Raw genomic sequence first — 20,715 nt, 5'->3', positions numbered from 1 at the left:
AAAATTATAGTACCGGAACTTAAAAAAGAGATTAATTAATTAAAATTATCTTTTATTTTGAGACGAATAACTATAACATGTATATTGACAAAAATCGCAGCAGCAGCTAATCGATACGTTGAGTCATGTAATTCGATACCGTGGGCCCATTCGACGTTGCTCCAATGTTTAATCTGCAAAAATAAAATATAATTTAAAGATACTATTTATTTTAGATATTAAAGTTCTAGTTTGGCTAGACCTATAGTTTGATCTATTGACACCCTCTTCTCTAAAACAGATAATAAAAATAATTAATGACTTTACGGCATCCACACAAAAACGAAGGCCATTTATGGCTTCAAATGGGTAACTCCATAGAGAAAGAAATACATAGAGGCGACAAGGAATTTCTATTGGCAGTTTGGCATAGTAAGGCAGTAGTAGATTAAAATCTTCGGTTTTCAGGAATGAATGAGGGGGGGGGGGTATGTTATTTTCAACGTCAGCTAAAAGAAATAAACTGATAGGTCAACTTTTTTTATGTCGTCAGATTTGAATATAATTACTCAAGTTGGTATTGTAGATTTAAAAAAAATGAGATTCTTAACCTCTTAATCTAAGAATTATTTTATTCAAATGTAATTCATTTTTAATGCCATAGTTATAACTTATAGATTAGAATTATTAATTGATTCATGTGAGTGTAATTTCTAAGACATATTCTGTAATTCGTAAAAAAGATAGTTGTAGAGGAAAATTTTACAAAAATGGTTAAATATTGTTCTGCTTACGGTTGCTCCAATTTGGATAAGGGTCCTTCATCTGGACGTAGATTCCATAGGTTTCTTAGAGATCCAGGTAAAGCTTAGATTGAAAATCATATCTCCCGATTCAATTTTACATTTCGTTTTCCTGTATGATAGTAGAGATTCGGGATAAATGGGTTAAGGCTGTCCGTCGAAAAGACTTCACACAATCCTCTCATTCTGTATAATGCTCTGATCACTATTTGCTGGAGGACTATTTAAGCAACCATGTCTCTGAGAGCCATAAGGAAATTAAAATACAACAGCGTTACTACCAAATTTAATGACGGTTCAAATACTACTAATCAACACCGGGGGATAAAGCGTCGACTTTCAACTTGCCGAACTGAGGATGAGGATCATTTGGTTGATAGTAATATTCTCATTATTCCAATGGAAACCAAAAATGAGATCGATTACAATAGAATAATAAGCATAGACCATCTGATATAAATTTGGCGAAAATCAAATGTGATAATTTGCAATCACTATTAGACAAAAGCCATGACCGTGAAAAAAAAAATTGGGAACTTCGTCAGGCAAAGTTGAAGGTAGCTGCAGCTACATTTCTGTTGAACGAAATTCTAGATGCAATCCGTGAGAAAGAGTTGTTAACTCGACAATGTATTTTTGTTATTGAAGACCGCTTCAAGGATGTTCAATTACGTACAATTAATAGATTGGTGGAGAGTAAGAGCAAAACTAATCCTTGAAGAATAATTTTTTACCTGGATTTTTGTAACATCTATGAAATTCTTGGTTTTAAAGATATTTGATATTTTTTTAAAGCTTAAAAAAAACTAATGGACAGGGCGCAACTTTTCATATTAATGCAAATTTACAAATTGTTAGTGATTATTCCGAGAAACCCGAAATTGTGACCTTTTTTTTTTAGCTTCAAATGTAAAAAAGTGGGTTAAACGGCAAAATTTTGCATGCTCTTTTTTATGCAAAAAGTTAGCCAAAACATAGAGGAAACTTATGGTTAAAATTTTTTCGAATGGATAACTACGAAGTTTGATTTATTTCGTTTTTGCCAATTTTTTGTTGGAACGGGTTTCTCCACACCTTGGCATACGGTTACCGGAAGACAATCCATTCCATTGGATACTCCTTCCCATTGTCTACAACTTTTATTTTATGGTCCATAGGCGTTACTCTGCCGGTTTCAGAGTCTAGTAACAACATATTTTCAGTTACGTTTTCTAACACAGAAACAGATTTTACTTTTATTATATATATGACTAGTAGCTAATAAGTGGCGCCATCTTTAATTAAATCGCAAAATAACTTGCAATCCTAAATTAATTTAGTTAACAATTTATTTAACCAGATATCATTTCAAAACATGACACACATTAGAGTCAATATTAGCCAATTTCCAAATATTTAACCAAAATATGTAAATTAAGTCATTTAAGCTAAAAAAATTAAACGAACTGACACCTTCCCCACATCAGAGTCAATAGCAGCGATTAAGGATTTTATACAAATAATTTGCAAATATTAGTTATATTATACAATTTTAGTTTTTAATGTTTTATGCTTTGAAGTTTGGACCAAAATGTGTAAATATTTTGGTTTCCATTAAATTTAGGAGGTAAAAAATTTAATAAAATATATAAACAAGGTTATCACCTTATTGTATTCCATTTAAAATGTCTGTATTTAGAAGTTTTAAGAAATATGCGAAAAAAATGTTTAAAAAAAAACCACGGGTATTTTTTTGTCATAAAAAAAAAAAAAAATTGGAAAAATGTTTTAATTATATGAAATGTAGTAGGGAACATTTGATGATGTTTTGTGAAGAAATTTTTGAATTACCTTGATATTTGCGTTGTTATTTATTCTATTATAATAATACATTAAAATACATATATTTGTGGCGATAAGATAAAAGCAAGCTATGATTTTTATGATGAAACAGAGAAAAAAGCATAATAAGTTTTTTTACTTCAATGAAAAATGGAAAAGGGTTTTTTAAAGTGTCAAATACAATATTTAAGCACTGAAAAGTTATCCAGCAAGTTATTAATATTATAGATATTTGTTTCAATTTTTACATGAACATATTATATACAAGTTCAATCAATTTGTTCGCGCAGTATTTGAACTTTAAATCAAATTTTCATATTATCAATTTCAGTTGGTGAGGCTTAACCAGCTAATCCTTTTCTTGTTTTTTTAACACTCGTCTTTAAAAATAATTTTCACGTCATTACGTCTCAGCATCTTTTATGGTCAATGTTACCAAATAGCCGATTTTTATCAGGTTCAGTTAACCTTAAAAACCGCGGCTCCTAATCATTCATATCTACGGATATGTTAATCATACTGTCGCAATATTGAGAAAAAGTATCCCAGCTTGTTTTAATGATATCGCCACATATATATAGAGGAGGGGGAAGAAGAGAATTGGTGGAAGGGGGGAATTTGATATTTGTATCTGCCATAAAATTATTATTTCTAAAGATATTTGAATTTTTTAAAACTATATAAAATATTTAGGACATGAGTCAACTTTTATATTTATGCTGAATTTACCAATTGTTGTTCATTTTTCCGAGAAAAAGGGATTTCAATGTTTTTAAAAATTATATTGTGTTTTAAACTTCAAATAGCATACTAACATATATAAATCAGAATAATTGTCTGGAAGATAATTCTCTTTTTTTTACAAAAAAATTCCCATATCGAAATTCGCAAAGAAAATTTTAAAAAAAACATAAATTTGCAAATTTTCCAAAAAAATCAGTACCATTTATTTGCATTTAAAAGAAAAACAATTTCCTACCTCTGTTTTTTTCTAACCTGCAAAAACAAAAAAAGCTTGGTGGATAATGCTGTCGAAAATTATAAGCCGCTTTAACTGGTTCAGTTTTGCAAATATTATTTAGAAAAGTGTCTGGAAATGGAAAATACTCTGCTTAATAAATTGCGACGGCATTTATTTGTGCAAAAAGCATCTTCTTATGGTATTTTTTCTTAAAAAACTGAAAATTGACGTTTGAAAAAAAATATGGAAAAAAAAATTATTCAGAAAATGAAGTATATTTCAGTGACACATAAAATTTTATGTTACAAATTTGCATGCAACAAAAACTTTAAATCCTTGTCTACAATTTTTTACTTCATTACAAATTTTCGTTGCAAGGTCATTTTTAAAGAAAGTAGAAAAAATACAATTTTATTAAGCCTAAAAATATTTTATTTGCTAGAGACGGGAAAAAAAATAAAAGGATGACGCACAGGAGAGCTACATTTTCTTTTTTTTCCCCTGGATTTTTGTATCATCAAGAAAATTCATAGTTTTCAAAATATTTGCATGTTTTAAAAGCTTAAAAAAAATTTAAGGACAGGGCATAACTTTTCTTTTCCATGCAAACTTCGAAATTGTTAGTGATTATTCGGAGAAACCCTAATTTCGACCAAAATGTTGACCGTTTATTTTTACCTTCAAAAGTAAAAAATGGATTATACGGGGAAATTGTGCAAACTTTTTTCTATACAAAAAGTTAGGTAATACATAGAGGAAACTTTTTTAACGTTGTAAAGTTTACGAATTAATTTTATAAAGTTGGATTTATTTCGTTCTTGCCATCCCTGTTTTTTTATAACAGATTTCTCTATTCCTTGGCATATAGGTTATTGAAAAAACCAAAAAAAAAAACAACTGGCCGATAAATTACACCTTTTCATGATCTACAACTTTTATTTTATGGACTATATGCGTACACCTACTAGTATCGGCGTTCATTAGCCACAAAGTTACTACCAGATCCACAAATTTTACTTTTATTAAATATGAAGGACCTCTTAGAGCTCTTCTTGTTTATACCAATAATATGTCTCATAGAAAGACTCTAATAAAGTCAGTGAAGTAAGATAACCAACATGTGTAGGCTTCTTCTTTGGTGACCCCCCAACATTTGAACACAATGCCAATCACTAGGTCAAAGGAACCTCCTTCAGAGCTCTCTACTGTGGAGGAGGCAAATGCTTCAAATCCTCCAACGCGGTCCGTCCCAGATGTACCGGTGTCGGTACGATCTCGAATCACAGAGGTACGACTTCCTCACTTCGATGAAGAGGACTTTGAAATCTGGTTCGCTAGAGTGGATTCAATCTTCAGGAGATACGGGATTGTAGAAGACGAAGAGAAGACAAATAGCTACCCTGCCATATCCTCAGAAACTTTCCACCCGAAGATTTGGGGGGTTCTTACGCGGAGATCAAGGATTGCTTTATTAAGAAGTACGGCACTTCTCCCCAATAACGGATTCGGAGTGTCCTGGATGTTCTAAAGGACGAATCTCTTTCCCTGAGCTAGATAATGGCGAAGGTTCGCCAACTCCTCGACCCGGCATTCGTACATGACTTGAGGGATTCCTTATGCAGGGAGATGGTGATACGATCCGTCCCGGACTCACACAGACCCATGGCCCATGCACAGACAAACAAAGTCCGAAGAATTTGTGATGGTTTAAAGAAATCCGCTACGGTTGGGATACCGTCTTTTATTCTCCTTACTCAAGCCCGCGTGAAATATTTAAACGTCTATGGCGAGAAGGAAAAGAGATGTGAATTGGAAAGAAAAGAAGAAGCAAATTTCCATTTGCTATAAGCACAGGACATACGGCGCTGAGGCAAAGACGTGCTCCGCACCCCTGTCCCCTCTTTTCTCTCATCTCCAAAAACTAAGTAGTCCTCAGCTCTTTGGAGTATTAAACCCAGACAAGTATCTAATTTACACGATCGACACTAAAAACAAAATTAAGTTCCTTATGGATTCAGGAGCTCAAGTCTCTGTTTTACCCAAAAAATTGGCACTTTAAGGTTTTAGAAAGACTAAGGTACGGTCCTTGGTCGCCTTCGGAGGACAAAGAGTTGTTCCTTTGGGGACGTCGTCCCTGGATATCGTCCTTGACGGGAAGAACTTATCTTGGATTTTTTATGTAGTAGACAAGGTTCCTCCAATTTTGGGAGTTGATTTTTTACGACGTCACAATTTAAGCACTGACGTCATGAGTAGCTCTCTTTTTAAAAGACCGACATGCCTTCACCTCAACAAAATCACACGTGAGGACGAGTTCATGGAACAGTTCCCTTTGCTCTTCTCTTCCTGGGATTCTCACACAACTGTTCGGTACTCGGTGAAACACTTGATAATTACTTCGGTCGCATGTCTGAGCTGGATCACTATTCCCTTCCCAATATGAGGGACTCTTAAGGCCTTGGAGGATCCAAAGTGTTCAGTAAGGTGGATTTATGCAAGGCATCCATCCTATCTTTACCGGGAGCCTCATTTTCGCTATTGCACCATTTGTTGGGATCAGCTCCCCGCTTACCTATGTCGTTGGCAGATTCATCTGATGCTCCGAAGGACAGGAACCTTTTCGGCAGTGATAAATCGGAAACATATTCTGCCGCGAATTATTTCTCAACCTTCAAGCCGAGTCCAGTTTTCTCTAGATGCACTCAAAAAGGCGAGTCAAATTTTTATTAAAAACAGGCCGATCAAGCCAGCTTCATCTTCTACGTACCTTGGTCCATTCAATGTATTGTCTAAATCCGACAGGACTTTCAAAATTGACTTGGGTCATCGGTGCGACATTGTATTGGTCGACCGTTTGAAGCCTGCTTTTGGTGTTTAGAGCATTCTCCCTGCTTTTTAAAACTTATTTTAGATCCTGCACCAAGGATTTTATCATTCATTTTACGCTTTTATTTCTATTTTCTCAATTTATGATTTTATTTAAATGCACTCATTTATATTTTTATTTTTTTGCATGTTCTCATTTATTAATGCTTATAATTGATTGGTTGATTTTAGTTTGGCGTAGAATCTTCCAAGAGCACTGAAGGACCTCTTAGAGCTCGTCTTGTTTATACCAATAATATGTCTCATAGAAGGACTCCAATAAAGTCAGTTGAAGTAAGATAACTGTATATATAAACTAAACGACTTGGCCATATTATTTTATTATGCACATACTAAGAATACTTGCTAATCTGTGGATATACTATCACGTACAATAATATTATATTATAGTAGATACTAAAAATACTTACTAATCCGCGTGACATACAAACATACAACTGTAATAATATATATTTTTAGTAGATAAAATATAAATGTTGAATTAGTGAATTCAAGTCATACTTCCTTTTCCAGACACTACAATTCTAAATGAATAAAATAAGAGATATTAATATGATACATATAATTGATAATATTGTAGAGAAAAACGTGTGCGGTATTGTTAAAAATACTGAAGTGATTCTTACTGATAATCACATCAGTATTTATCAGTTGCCTGCTTTATTATGATTTTTGAGGGTATAACGTAAGTATTTATTGGCAAAATGTTAAATAAAGATATACTACGTATAATTAACTTAGACGGTTTTTATCCGTTACAGTAGATTTGAAAACGTCACACTCCATGAAATTGTAATTCATGAAGAACTATATTATCAGAAAAATAATTAATAAAAAGAAAAAGTAAGAGTATTTCGAAATATATTTGAAGTTCCAAGTTTAAAATAGAAGGCTTAAATTAAATATAATCTACATACTAAAAAATAAACCACCATACATTTAAGTTAAATATACAAAATTAAACAATTAGTATCATATAACTAATAATAACAATAAATTATAAATACAGAATATTGAAATAATAGATTGATAGGATCCAGGTGGGTAACCAAATGATATAGACACTGGGTGGTGTCCCCAAATGTAGGATGGAAGAACTTTAAAATTTTAAAGAAGTTTTGATGCTCTATATGATGAAAAAATATAATCAAGTCGTCCATATATATCCCTTCCAGACTTGGTCGGTCTTTTTGTGGAACGTCATTAGAGGAGAGTCTGTTTCCGTGGTCGAACCCAGATGGTACAAATTCAGAGTTTTAATTATCTTTTCCGGATTTTAGGTATTGGCTTTATTATTTGACCCCTTTTATCCACGAGCATCTCTATCTGGTTTGAAGGTGACGTTGAGATCACCTGCAATTAGGGTACCATTTCCCATTTACCTTCTTTAAGGACTGAAATGTGGGACTGAACTGTTTGGGACAGGACTGCAGTATTAAATAGGGATCAACACAATACTTCGAGCATAAGGAAACTAAAATATGCATTTATATTATCCCCACCAAGCTTGTTGTTGGCGCATGCCCGGAAGAATATTCACAGCACCCTGCATGTACATACACCCATATTTTATATTAAATTTTTATTATCATTCAGGGAGTTTTATTATTTTGCCACAAGAAACGCCACTCTGTGTCGCTTTGTATAGAAATGAATATAAGTAAACAACACGCATGCCCCCATTGAATTAACAAAGTGAATCCAGTCATGGGAAGAAAAAATTCAAATGAATAAGTGCCGTCAGCTGTAACACCTCTAAATTGCTATCTGCTATCAAGGAATATTTTATTTTCGTAGCCAACGATTTTTTGAAAAAAATATGATCATATGATCGACATTTTTTTAAATAAACGTATCAAAGGAAATTTTTCATTGATAAACGGATGAACCAGCAATCAACCGAATTTGACAGAAGTTTGAACAAAAAGGCATATATTCCAAAATCAAATAAGAAAACAATGAATAGTGCGTTTTAAAAGAATTGAAGCAACATCAACCCACAAATGCAATTTCTCAAATATTTCCTCATTATTTCTATTTAGTTTTTATGTATTGTATAATGAACCTAAAAGTTTTACAAAATATTGAAACCGAGAATAATATATGGTAAAAACAAACAAATTCCTCACTTCATACAATATATAGCATAGCTCCCATCAATGTCTACATTCTACACAGAGTCTAAAATGTTTGACATAACTTTAAATATAGTATATGTACATACAGGGTTCGAAGCAAAACATGGACTGAATTACTTATTTTAGGAAAATGTCAATAATTTTATTTTTTGATAAATAATTTTGAAATTTTTTTTAACAAAACTTTGTGAACATTTTCACTCAATATGGCCGCCTCAGCAGCAATCACAGCCTCCACACGGCGGCAGAAAGCCTTGCAGGAGCTGATGATGAACTTCTCGGACAAGTTGTTCCACTCCTTCACAATGGCAGCCTTCAGGGAGTTCACGTTCGGGTGAAATGTCCGGTTAGTCCCCCTCTCCAAAGTCCAACGGGTTCAAATCCGGCAAAGATGATGGCCACATGTCCTTGAACCAAAAATTAGCTATGTTGTCGGCGCAGAACTTCTGACATTTGGCCGATATGTGTGAGGGTGCACCATCCATCTTGGGTCCACACATAGTTGTCCTCTGGGTAGGTGGCCTTGAGCTATGGTAGTATGGTGAATCTCAACACCTTGTAGTAGGCCTACTGGCCGATTTTCTTCCCAGCCTTAAAAAGAAGGGAGGCATCTTCTTTCTGTCGGACGCCACGACCCCCCCAGACCATTTTTGGGCCGGATGTTTTGTACGGAACACTCCCTTGACCTCCTATGGTGATCCCCCTAGCCAACGGTCATTCTGACGGTTGTAGACCTGGTCCACGATGAAAATCTTCTCGTCAGAGAAAATTTTTACTGTGGATACATTTGTGTTGATCCATGCACCAACTTTCTTGCACCTCAACAGTCCTTTCCTTCAGAGTGTCCGTCAACAGGTGGCGTGGGGTCCTTGTGTAAGAGGACAACTCCAAGTCCTCCTTCACAACCCTCCTGATTGTCCCCATGTCCACGTCAAACTCGTTAGAGAGGCGACTCATGGATTTCTTGGGGTCCTCCTTGATCGTCTTCTTTAGGTCGCCCAGAAACTCAGAATCCCTGTTCAAGTTGTGTCCCCCACTTCCTTCTTTCGTTGAGAGGTCTTTTCCATCCTTTTTCATCTTGGCCACCATGAAAATGAGGCTACTGGAGCACTTTAAAATGTCCATAATCTCTGTCACCTCAATTTTGGCATACAGAAGGTCTGAGATCCTTTGCCTTTTTGCTTCTTGCTCACTCATGATTAAAGATTTGAGAAATGTTTATTATTGTTTACTTGTGTAGAAACGACAGGTGATTCGAAACATGCATGAAAAAATCACAAAACCTCTCTAGTTAATTACATAATTTGCATTTATTAACAGTCCATGTTTTGCTTCCGAACCCTGTACATAACGTGGACTTTTAGAGAACATTGTTTATAGAGAGCTTTCATGTGAAGTGAGCATTGTTGATGTTGGCCACTTGGGAAGCCTAAACAACCAAACTTATAACACTAAAATCCCTCTTTTCATTAATATTAAGGAAAGCTGTGAATGTAAAAATAGAACCAACAAATAAAAGGACTTAAACCTTTACTCTCTATCCCTCAATCACCTAGTTTTATTATATATCAGACTCTAAAATGTATATGAAAAGTTACATCGTTCTAGATAAAAATTAACTTTTACAATGGATAGAATAAGATATTTTCTCTTAATTATATCCTACTTTTTTCGTCCCTAATCGATCGAAAAATAATAATTGTAAAATCCAGCCATTTTTAGGGACTCTACATATTATTTTGATTTCATTCAAATATCCATTTTTATGTAATAAACATATCAACTATATCCCAAAGATAGCGTCTCACTCTAATTCTGATACCATTTATTACGTTAGCGAAAACACTCTATAACTTATAATGTTATGTATGTATTTATTTATGTCTGTTTATGCTTTTGCTGTTTGTTTATCGGCGTCTCAAATGTTTGTAGTACACGTGTAAATTATATAATAAAGTTAGTTAGTATTAAGTAAAACAAGACTACACATAGTGTCGGGAGTAAAACGAAAAAAAAATAAAAAAATAGCGAATTAACGGTGTATTGGAATTGTTCTATATATATCTATTATTCTATCGAATATGGTTTCAAATAGTAATAGCCTATCTCCTCCGAAGCCATTGGATCTCTCTGGCAGTGCTAGTGAGCCAGGAGGCCTACTATAAGGTGCTTAGGTACACCATCTTGCCATGGCTGAAGACCAACTACCCGGAGAGTAACTACTTGTGGACTCAGGACGGTGCCCTCTCTCAAACGTACGCCAAGTACCAAAAGTTCTGCACAGATAACGTGGCTCGATTCTGGTCCAAAGAGATATGGCCCCTTCCTCACCAGGTTTGAATCCACTGGACTTTTCTATATGTGGCACATTGGAGAGGGAAACCAACTGGACCTCACACTCAAATGTGGACTCACTGAAGTCCTCCATAGTGGCTGCATGGGACTTGTCAGAGTAGTTTTTTATTTTTTTTATTACATTATTTATTTAGAGAAGTTACATGCAAATATATATATATATGTAACTAAACATTTTAGTTTAAAGTTAATTCCCTAAACAAATGTCAGATATCCTGAAAAATTGCTATAGATGATGTTTGTTAACAATCCATTTTCAACAAAAGATTCCTTATATAAAATTCGGCAGTAAATAAATAAACAATCCAAAGCCACCAAATAGCTAAAAATTTCATAAAAAGATAAAGCAATAGTTACATAATATTTAAATAAAAGGATAAAACAATAATTATTCTGTAGATCCAGAATAGCTCCTAAATTTTCTATAATTGTGGATTAAGCAGTGCAAGAATTCGAAGTTTTATCTGACAATGAGTGTACTATGTCCACAGTATAGTTCCATGAAGACTGATGCGCCCTTGGAATCCTAACGGAGAAGGCAGAATATTAAGCTACGGCTGCAATCAGAATAGCTCTGATTTCTTCGACTCGGATAGGCTCCACTACTACTTGAGTCGACCTATGTCTATAATTATATGCAAATTATGTAATTAGTTATATCATTAGTACTTTAATAAACATTAAACATAACTTTTTGTGGACCCTGTAAATCCCACATTGTCCTCCGAGGACAATAATTATAATAATTTCATTAATCAGATTAAAAACTTAAATTTTATTTACGTAAAATAAATATTATAAATTAAAAGCAGTACATAATCATTGAATAATAATATCATAGATTACAAAACAATAATTAATAAAAATGTTAATACGTCCTCTTTCTCAAAATTTATAACGAAATAAAAAAAAGTTGAATACATAAATTTCAACCCTTTACTACTGCAATAAATTATAGAATAAATTATATTTTTTAAATAAGTAATAAATTACTTTTTTTATGTTGTTCTCTCCTTTCATTCGGCAGACACGTTTTCCTTCTGAGAGGTTTTAAGGCCTCTCTCAATTCCAACCCTTTCTAGTTCTTTGCTAGAAATGACGCTTGAAGCAAGGTTATACCATAAGTTATGGTATAACCTTATGGTCCATAACGCGTATACGACTGATGTTTGACTTCCACTACGCTTTTAATATTGAAGTCATAGTAGATGAGTGGTTATGTGTTTTGACAAAATCTGTTTTTTTTCCCCGGCAGTCGGTACTATAATTTACACCAATTGCTTGACAAAATAGGCTGATTTTGACAAAACACGCCAAGCACTATGACGTCACTATTGCTAGAATTTCCAATTTGAAATATAGACAAGGTTGATAATTTAGGTAAGAATACGAAAGCGTGTGAAGAGAAGGGAAGAAATACTAATGGCATCATTGATTAAATAACATACATCTTCTTGTATCAAGAACGTTATCATTCCCACTTTTATTATTCAATATTAATATAATATTAGATGCCGACAGTGGATAGAGAACTGAATAAAATGCCTAAAATAACGTCGTCTTCTGTCTGGATTTCTGAAAATGGAGGCCCAGGAATTTGGAAAATACTTACCGGATGAGAAACAGATGGCTTGTCGGATTTGTCGATATAAATGTGCCTTTAGTCCCCTCTCTATAATAACACGCCACTCATTATCCTCATATCATGAGTATGGATATTCGTCTATAAAATCAAGTTAACGATGTCATCAAGTCAGACTTTAACTTTGATATCACAAATTTGCTTATTGCATGTAATATAACCTTATCCATTGCTAATCATCCTACGTTCAAAACATTTATTGAGAAATACACGGGTAAATTCCTTTCCCGAGGAACCATCATTAATTAATGGAGGATACTGGTAATGATCTCATTTATAGAAATACCCCCATTGTAAATTGTGAATTTAAGATAGTTTTCAGCATGTATAGAGGCATCCACACCAAATTACAAAATGGAACTCTGAATTTTGTACCATCTAACAGAAAGTATTCATTTTTTTAAATCTATTCATAAAAGATGATTCTATTTTAGCTAAAATTATCAAGAATTATGATACACAACTCATTAAATGGCAAAAACAAGTGCTTAAATGGTCACAACAACGGGAGTAGTAAATTAGTATATTTGGATGGTTCGCAACTAGTTTGTCTGACATTAGTTTCTTCACTTAAAGACTTGGGTATGATCATTAGGGTTTCCAATATTACATAGTCAATAAATATTACTTTTTTATCACTTAAGGCTTAGCTATGGTTGATAGGCTCCAAGAAATTTATGGAGAAATACACGGGTAAACCTATCCCTTCCCGAGGAACCATCATTAAATTAATGGAGGATGTTGGTACTGATGTCATTTATAGAAATACATATAAAAATGTTTTGAGTCATCCACACCAAATGACGATCAAGTTATCAGTAAAAAGTATAAAATATTTACTAATTTCGAAATGGAACTCTGAATTTTGTACTCTCTAACATTAAGTATTCAATTTTTTTTTAAATCTAACCCTAAAATATGATTTTATCAAGAATTATGATACACAACTCATTCAATGGCAAAAAAAAGTGCTTAAATGGTCACAACAACGGGGGTAGTAGCTTTGGATGGTTCGCAACTAGCTTGTCTGAGACTAGTTTCTTCACTTAAAGACTTGGGTATGATCATTAGGTTTTCCAATATTACATAGTCAATAAATATTACTTTTTTTATCTTTTAAGGCTTAGCTATGGTTGATAAGCTCCAAGAAAAGGCAAAAACAACTGCTTAAATGGTCACAACAACAGGGGTAGTTCCATTAGGTGTAGCAATTGTGCGTATCCTTCATGATAATAGTATACTCTTATACAAGCATAAATAACGGGGGGGGGATCTTTTTTGATGCCCTTAATAAGAAGTAATATCGCCGGACATTACTACATAATTAGCTTTTGCTCTAAATCTTTAAGATGGATTTATTTCTAACATTTTTATCATTAGTATATTTATTGTCTAATTTTATTATTTTGACATTTATTTTATTATTAATAATTATTTAGATCTCATCCGTTGAGATATATCGATCATGTGCACAATTGTATATATCAACTTCCACATGAAGAAGAGGGGTGATTATCTTTTTGATTAAACTCCACGTCTCGCTTGTGTTTTGCAACCTAAAGTTATGACATATTTAACTGGATTCCGGTGTCAGAACAAGAAAATATTATTTGGATCAATCTATTATTTCAATATTCTGTATATTATATGTTATTATTTATATATATTCTAATATATGTTATTGTTATTAGTTATATGATTCCAATTGTTTAATTTTGTATATTTAACATAAATGTATGATGGTATATTTTTTATTATGTAGATTATATTTAATTAAAGCCTTCTTTTTTAAACTTGGAACTTCAAATATATTTCGAAATATTCTACTTTGTCGTTTCATTAGGTATTATTCTGCGAATAAGGTTCATAATGAAATACAATTTAGAAATTTTTAGAAATAAAAAAACATCAGGATCAAGATAACAGTGATTCAACTATTTATTAATGTTTTTACAGATTATTTTTTACGCGACTGTTTTAAATGTTTGTTTATGCAAAATTTACAACCTCTACATTTTCCAATTTTTATTTAAATATCATTTATAAAAGGAAAACCCAATACAATTGAAGCACGTTTCTTTAACTCTTGATGATGATGAGGTAGGACGAGGACTTCATCTATTTATGTGCTTGCTTTAGTTTTCCTGTTACTTCCGAAAGAGTTCCCTGATGAGTTTCGACTGGCTCTTCTCATCTTCACATAAATGATATTGTAAAAGAAGTTCAACCCTCGGAATATGTTTCCTTAGTGACCGAGGAATTAGTTTTATCGTTTTGAATGAGGATTGGATTGGACGAAAGTAAGATAATTTATATAAGGGAATGAGATTCGACTGGCTATCTTCACTTAAATGGTAATGTAAAAGAAGTTCAACCCTCGGAATATGTTTCCATAGTGACCAAGGAATTACTCATGAATAAAGTGAATAAGTCTTATCGTTTTAAATGAGGATTGGATTGGGTGAAAGTCAGATAATTTCAATGGAGGAATAATTTCTTTTGAGCTCCTAATAAAGGCAAAGGCAATACCTATAAAAAAATCATTTTTAATTTTTTATAAAAAATATACTACGTTAATTGGTTTTTGTGCCTGACTCGGTGGATGACATCTAATTTAATGGAAGTATCATTGATTGTGTAGATGCCCTTTATCGTCAAAATTTGTTACTTCATCACCCATTGCTTCAAATAGGTACACTAGATCTTATGGAATCATTGTATACTTCTCTAAAAACTGAGGATCTGTTTAATAAAGATGAATAATACTGGAATGAAATGTACAGAGAGGAACTCTCATCCTTCATCTGCAGCTCTTCCATTGAAACTTCTAATATTCTCGGAAAACTCTTTCATTGATTCGAGTCATTAAGTGTCATTGATGTACATAACAAACAAATAACTCATATCTATGACACTGAATCCATATATAAGGTTGTATTATTTAGATATGTAGGGGAGAGTGAGGATACTAGTTACGGAGGAAACATGTTACATAGCCAATAACTTTAAAATGTAAAGTTATCTAACAATCATGTTCTTATACAAAAAGTATCAATATCCTTTGTTTATCAAATCAACATAAAACCCGGGTTGCCTAATGCTTACAGTTATAGAAAATTTCGACATTGAAATTTTTGACACAAAAAGTAAACATTTTAGGTAAGTGTTTCTTGAGATATATTTCTATAATAAAACATGAGATTTTAGTTATATTTTATTTGTGTAATTTCATGTCCTGCTTTAATTATCAATCACAGTAAATATTAAAAAAAAAATCTTAAATTTTATTATTAACTATGCTTTATTTCTGTAAATGTTATATTTTATTATCTTATATACCTATGTAATTGTAAGTATTTACTTAATGCTGACAAACATAAAAAGTAAAATATATGCTTCAATATAACAAATTGCAGTTTTAACATGTTTCCTCCTGTGGTAACATATCTAATCTCACCCTGTACCTTTGTCTCCTCTATATCATGAATTATAATTAACAATTGTGTATATCCTTCATGATAATAGTATGTTCTTATATAAGCATACCTAAATAACGGGAGGAAATCTTTTTTGATGCTCTTAATAGGGAGTAATATCGCCGGACATTACTACATAATTAGCTTTTGCTCTAAATCTTTACGATGAATTTATTTCTAACATTTTTTTATTAATATATTTATTGTCTAATTTTATGATTTTGACATTTACTTTATTATTAATAATTAGTTAGATCTCATCAGTAGAGATATATCTATCCTGTGCACAATTGTATATAGCAACTTCCACATGAAGAAGAGGGGTGATTATCTTTTTGATTAAACTCCACGTCTCGCTTGTGTATTGCAACCTAAAGTTATGACATATTTAACTGAATTCCGATGTTAAAACAAGAAAAAATTATCTGGATCAATCTATTATTTCAATATTCTGTATTTATAATTTATTATTATTAATAGTTATATGATTTTAATTGTTTAATTTTGTATATTTAACTTAAATGTTTAATGGTTTATTTTTTAGTATGTAGATTATATTTAATTAAAGCCTTCTTTTTTAAACTTTGAGCTTAAAATATATTTCAAATACTCTACTTTGTCGTTTCATTAGCTATTATTCTGAGAATAAGGTTAATAATGAATTATAATTTCATGTAGTGTGACGTTTTCAAATCTACTGTAACGGATAAAAAACGTCGAAGTCAATTATACGTAGTATATCTTCATTAAACATTTTGCTAATAAATACATTCGTTATACCCTCAAAAATCATAATAAAGCAGGCAGATGATAATCACATCAGTATTTTAAACAATGATACCGTATGTCTTTTTTCCCCCCTCCTCCTTGCACGCGTTTTTCTCTACAATATTATCAACTATAATCATGTTTCATGGCTCCTCCTGGTGTATCAAGTATCCTACTTTTGGTTAGTTTTGTAAACACCAATAAATGGCTATAATTATTGCACTACATCAAAAATACTTTGGAATTATTTGTCTTAGGTCATGTTGCCCGGGCGTTGAATTATCTTTAAAATTGTAAAACTTATGACAGTTAAAAAAAAATTGATTTTTTGTAACACTCTCCCCCTAATTATTAACGCTTCATCCTCGTTTCCGATTCCATTATCACTTGTGGGTCTCTTCTGCCATTTCAAAAAAGTAGAAGACGATCCTGCACAATGAATTTATTTGGTCTTCTTTTCCAGATATCTTTATCAGCAAAGCGGCCAAACATATTTAACTCTCCTATTACGCACATATATTTTTAAATTGTTCATGGTAACTCATATTTAATAAAAGATATTTTTAACTTCAGTAAACTTATATTGAAAAATTTGAATTTTGCTTAACATATTTCAAAAGTTATTGAGTCGGGAGTCATTTTCTGAATTACATACTAAATTACTTGTCATCATACTTAAATATCACTCTCGTGGGGATTTAGAATCTTCCCATCAATATTTAATAAATAAATTACGGGTTACACTAAATACTTACAATGTGACAAAACTGTATATAAGAACAATTATTTCTGCATCATCTATTATAAATCCTTGACAATTATTAAGCATATTAATATAACATTAACACTTAAAATTATTTTCTTATTTATTAATTGTAAATACTGATATAATACACATATATAAATATATATTTATATATGTGCTTCATAGATTTACGTTTTTATTTTATTTTGTATTAATTGTTTAGATTTATAATATATTTCATAATTAATTAACCACGATTTAAGATTATTACAATGATATACTTCTAAATATCTTGGTATGTAGTAAAAATGTAAGATTTTTTTTTTACTATTCCCATTGGTGAAAGGTGTCTTTGTATTGCAATCCATCGATATTGTGTTCAAAGGTTCGTTCGAGAATGCTATAGACAAGTATTTACAAGCAGAGCGTTAATCCGCTCAAAAAATCCTGAGCGCGCTCCCGCTCGTTTTTTAAAGCAATGAGCCCGCACTCGCTCAATGAAAAATGAGTGGCACTCATTTTTTCGCTCGTATTTCAGCTTGACAACTCTTTATGTAGCAAATACACACAACCTATTGAGAGAGTGTGCTGTTATCTTTAGTTACATTCAATACATTTAAGTGAAGTGAAGAAAATATTATTCAGTTTATTTGGTGATCAATACGAACAAAATTCTGGTTTATGAACAGTGAATGGATAATGACAATAATTAATGAATAGAATAGGTATACATTTAGCATCAAGTAATATAGAAATAAATTATATTAGTAACTACTAATAAGGAAATGAATATCACTTAGTTCTTATAAAATACACATGCTCGTTTTTATATTACACGTTTAAATATTTGACCACCTTTTGAAAGCACTCTCTCAACGGCCGCTGACGACGGAAGTGTTGTATTATTTTGTTGAAATATTTTTTGAGTTTTTGTGAAAGATTTTAAAAGATCTAAAGAGGTGTCTTCTAAATTAATAATATTTTCTTCAATTTCAGCGGTGTTTTGATTTCTTTTGAATTTTTTCTTCATTGGAAAAAAGCTTGATGTTGACTCAATTGCTACCAAATCTTCAGGATTGTCAGAAACAATCTCAGTTTGATCAAGAAGGCTAACTTCATCCACTAAGACTTTTTTCATATATTCTTGTAATTCTGGAGAGTCACTAAAACATTCAAAATCTTTAAATAAGGGATGTGGAGCTGTAGCTAACAAGTGGATCTTATGTTTAAAAAGGTGCCCAAATCTTTTTTCGATTCCAGCTAATAAAACCTCTACTAGAGCCTTAAGACTTTTAAGACTGGGCATTACAATTTTGAGTTTTTTCTTTAGCAGTAAAAGTGAAGGCAAAATGTAGCCAAGAAACATATTCATCTCACCTTGCAAGACATCTAGGGCAACTGCAAAATCCTTAAAACACAAAATGTATTCATTAATTAAGTCTGCATTTTAATTTAATCTATGCTTAGGTTAAATACATCAATCCAAGATTGTCAAATAACTCATGAAGTTCATCACTACTTTTTTCAAGAGCTCTGGAAATGTCCAAAACACCATCAAATTTTCCATTCCGCCTCGTCTCATTTGGGACTCTCAGAAGTTTCCCAACAATATCTTTAATAGTTTCAGCTGCAATAATACTAAGACTTTGCTTGTTCTAAAGTGATTTACATTTTCCAAAAGTTTTGTAAAATAATCCTTTAAACACAGAATCTTGGAAAGCTGCATCTATATCTTTCCGTGCAATCAAATTCATAGAGTGAGCAGGATATCTGAAATGATTTGGTGGGCGAAATTCTGAATCTTTTATAAAGAGAGGTATCAATTCAAAAAATTGAATATCTTCATCCAGAAAATCCTTTTCTTCTTCTTCTTTTTCATCATCTTGGATTCCATAATTTTCAAAACACTTAATTAAATTCGGTAATGATTCCTCCATCACATTTATTTTGCAAGCCACAGTCGAAAATAATGGTTTTTATGGCTTCGACAATTTTATCGTGAGTGTGGCTGCCTTTTATTCTAGAGCATGCTAATACTGCTTAGCCACGAGAAAAATCCGGTTTTATCCAATGGCAATCCAATATAGCAACGCATTGCAGCTGACCAACAATCTGCTGTCAAACAGAAACAGTTAATATTTGAGAAAGTTTGTTTCATTTTTCCTTCATGTTAATAAATTGATGATCAATATTTTTCATGAGTGCATGATAAGAAAGGACCTTTAAGCCTAAACAAATTTCTTGAATGAGTCTTTTGAAATGTTCATGCCTCACCAAAATTGACGGCTGAGACTACTTATATTTAATGATAAATTCTGATATGAACAAATTTAAATAGAGAAATGTGAGCTCCAGAACATGAACATTTAGTTTCAAAACCAGATTGGATTCAGGCTTGAGATTGTGAATATACTTTCAACTATTTCTTCACTTTATCAGATTGTGTTATGTATTGTCTTTTATTTACTTTTAAATCATGACGTAGGGATTTGTTTTAAATAGATAGGTAGGTACCTTGTGTTTTACGAGTTTGTATATTTTAATAGTCAAATGTATGTACATCCTTTTAAATGTAATCCCTTACAGAATATATGTTTTAGTGTATGATTGTATCCCCAATCCGAAGGTGTTCTTATTGACTTTACTCCGGTCCGTTGCTTCCGTCTGTGTGGTGGTGTTCGTAGAACATTACAGATTGAATGATTTTTTCGAATTTTTCAAGTACTTCTGTACCATGGCGAGACTCTAAATGACGTAGTAAATTGAATTTCGATCTTTCAGTCGCAGTTACCACTTTTTAAACTTTTTTTTTTTTCAACGCGTAAAAAAGAAAAACAGGGTTCCAAGTTCCAATCACATTAAAAACATTATTTTTCTGCTTCCATTTTCAATAGATTTTATCACAATTTTTTCAAAATGTCCTCTAATTATTTCTAATTAATACCAAAATTTAACTATATAGACGAGTGTACTTTCAGAAGTGAAACATTAGTTTTTTTTCGCTAAGGGCGTGTTATTAATGTTAAAATCGATCACACCCTCGTTTAATTTTGTTCTAGATTGATCTGTTCCATTAATGAAGTATTTTGTAACAGGGAAGAATAATTATCCATAATTTATTATTGTGTTTTTTCTTTTACG

General features: G+C 32.1%; 2 long non-coding RNA genes across 4 annotated transcripts; one reads left to right on the top strand and one right to left on the bottom strand.

Moving 5' to 3' along the window:
* Positions 1–35: 35 nt before the first annotated feature.
* LOC121131294 (uncharacterized) lies at positions 36–910 on the bottom strand. Of its 2 annotated transcripts, none has more exons than XR_005869002.2 (3): positions 774–910; positions 242–704; positions 36–173 (listed from the first exon to the last, which is right to left on the bottom strand). It is a non-coding gene; the product is annotated as an uncharacterized lncRNA (long non-coding RNA). The 2 variants fall into 2 exon arrangements; XR_011784019.1 differs by lacking the exon at positions 774–910 and having other exon boundaries at positions 242–488; positions 549–689.
* LOC121131295 (uncharacterized) lies at positions 699–14,411 on the top strand. Of its 2 annotated transcripts, none has more exons than XR_011784018.1 (4): positions 699–840; positions 909–13,167; positions 13,230–13,643; positions 13,707–14,411. It is a non-coding gene; the product is annotated as an uncharacterized lncRNA (long non-coding RNA). The 2 variants fall into 2 exon arrangements; XR_005869003.2 differs by having other exon boundaries at positions 700–840; positions 906–13,167.
* The last annotated feature ends 6,304 nt before the right edge of the window (positions 14,412–20,715 follow it).

The sequence above is a fragment of the Lepeophtheirus salmonis genome, chromosome W, assembly GCF_016086655.4.
Source record: "Lepeophtheirus salmonis chromosome W, UVic_Lsal_1.4, whole genome shotgun sequence".
NCBI lineage: Eukaryota > Metazoa > Arthropoda > Copepoda > Siphonostomatoida > Caligidae > Lepeophtheirus > Lepeophtheirus salmonis.
This window is presented reverse-complemented; position numbering and strand designations above follow the sequence as displayed.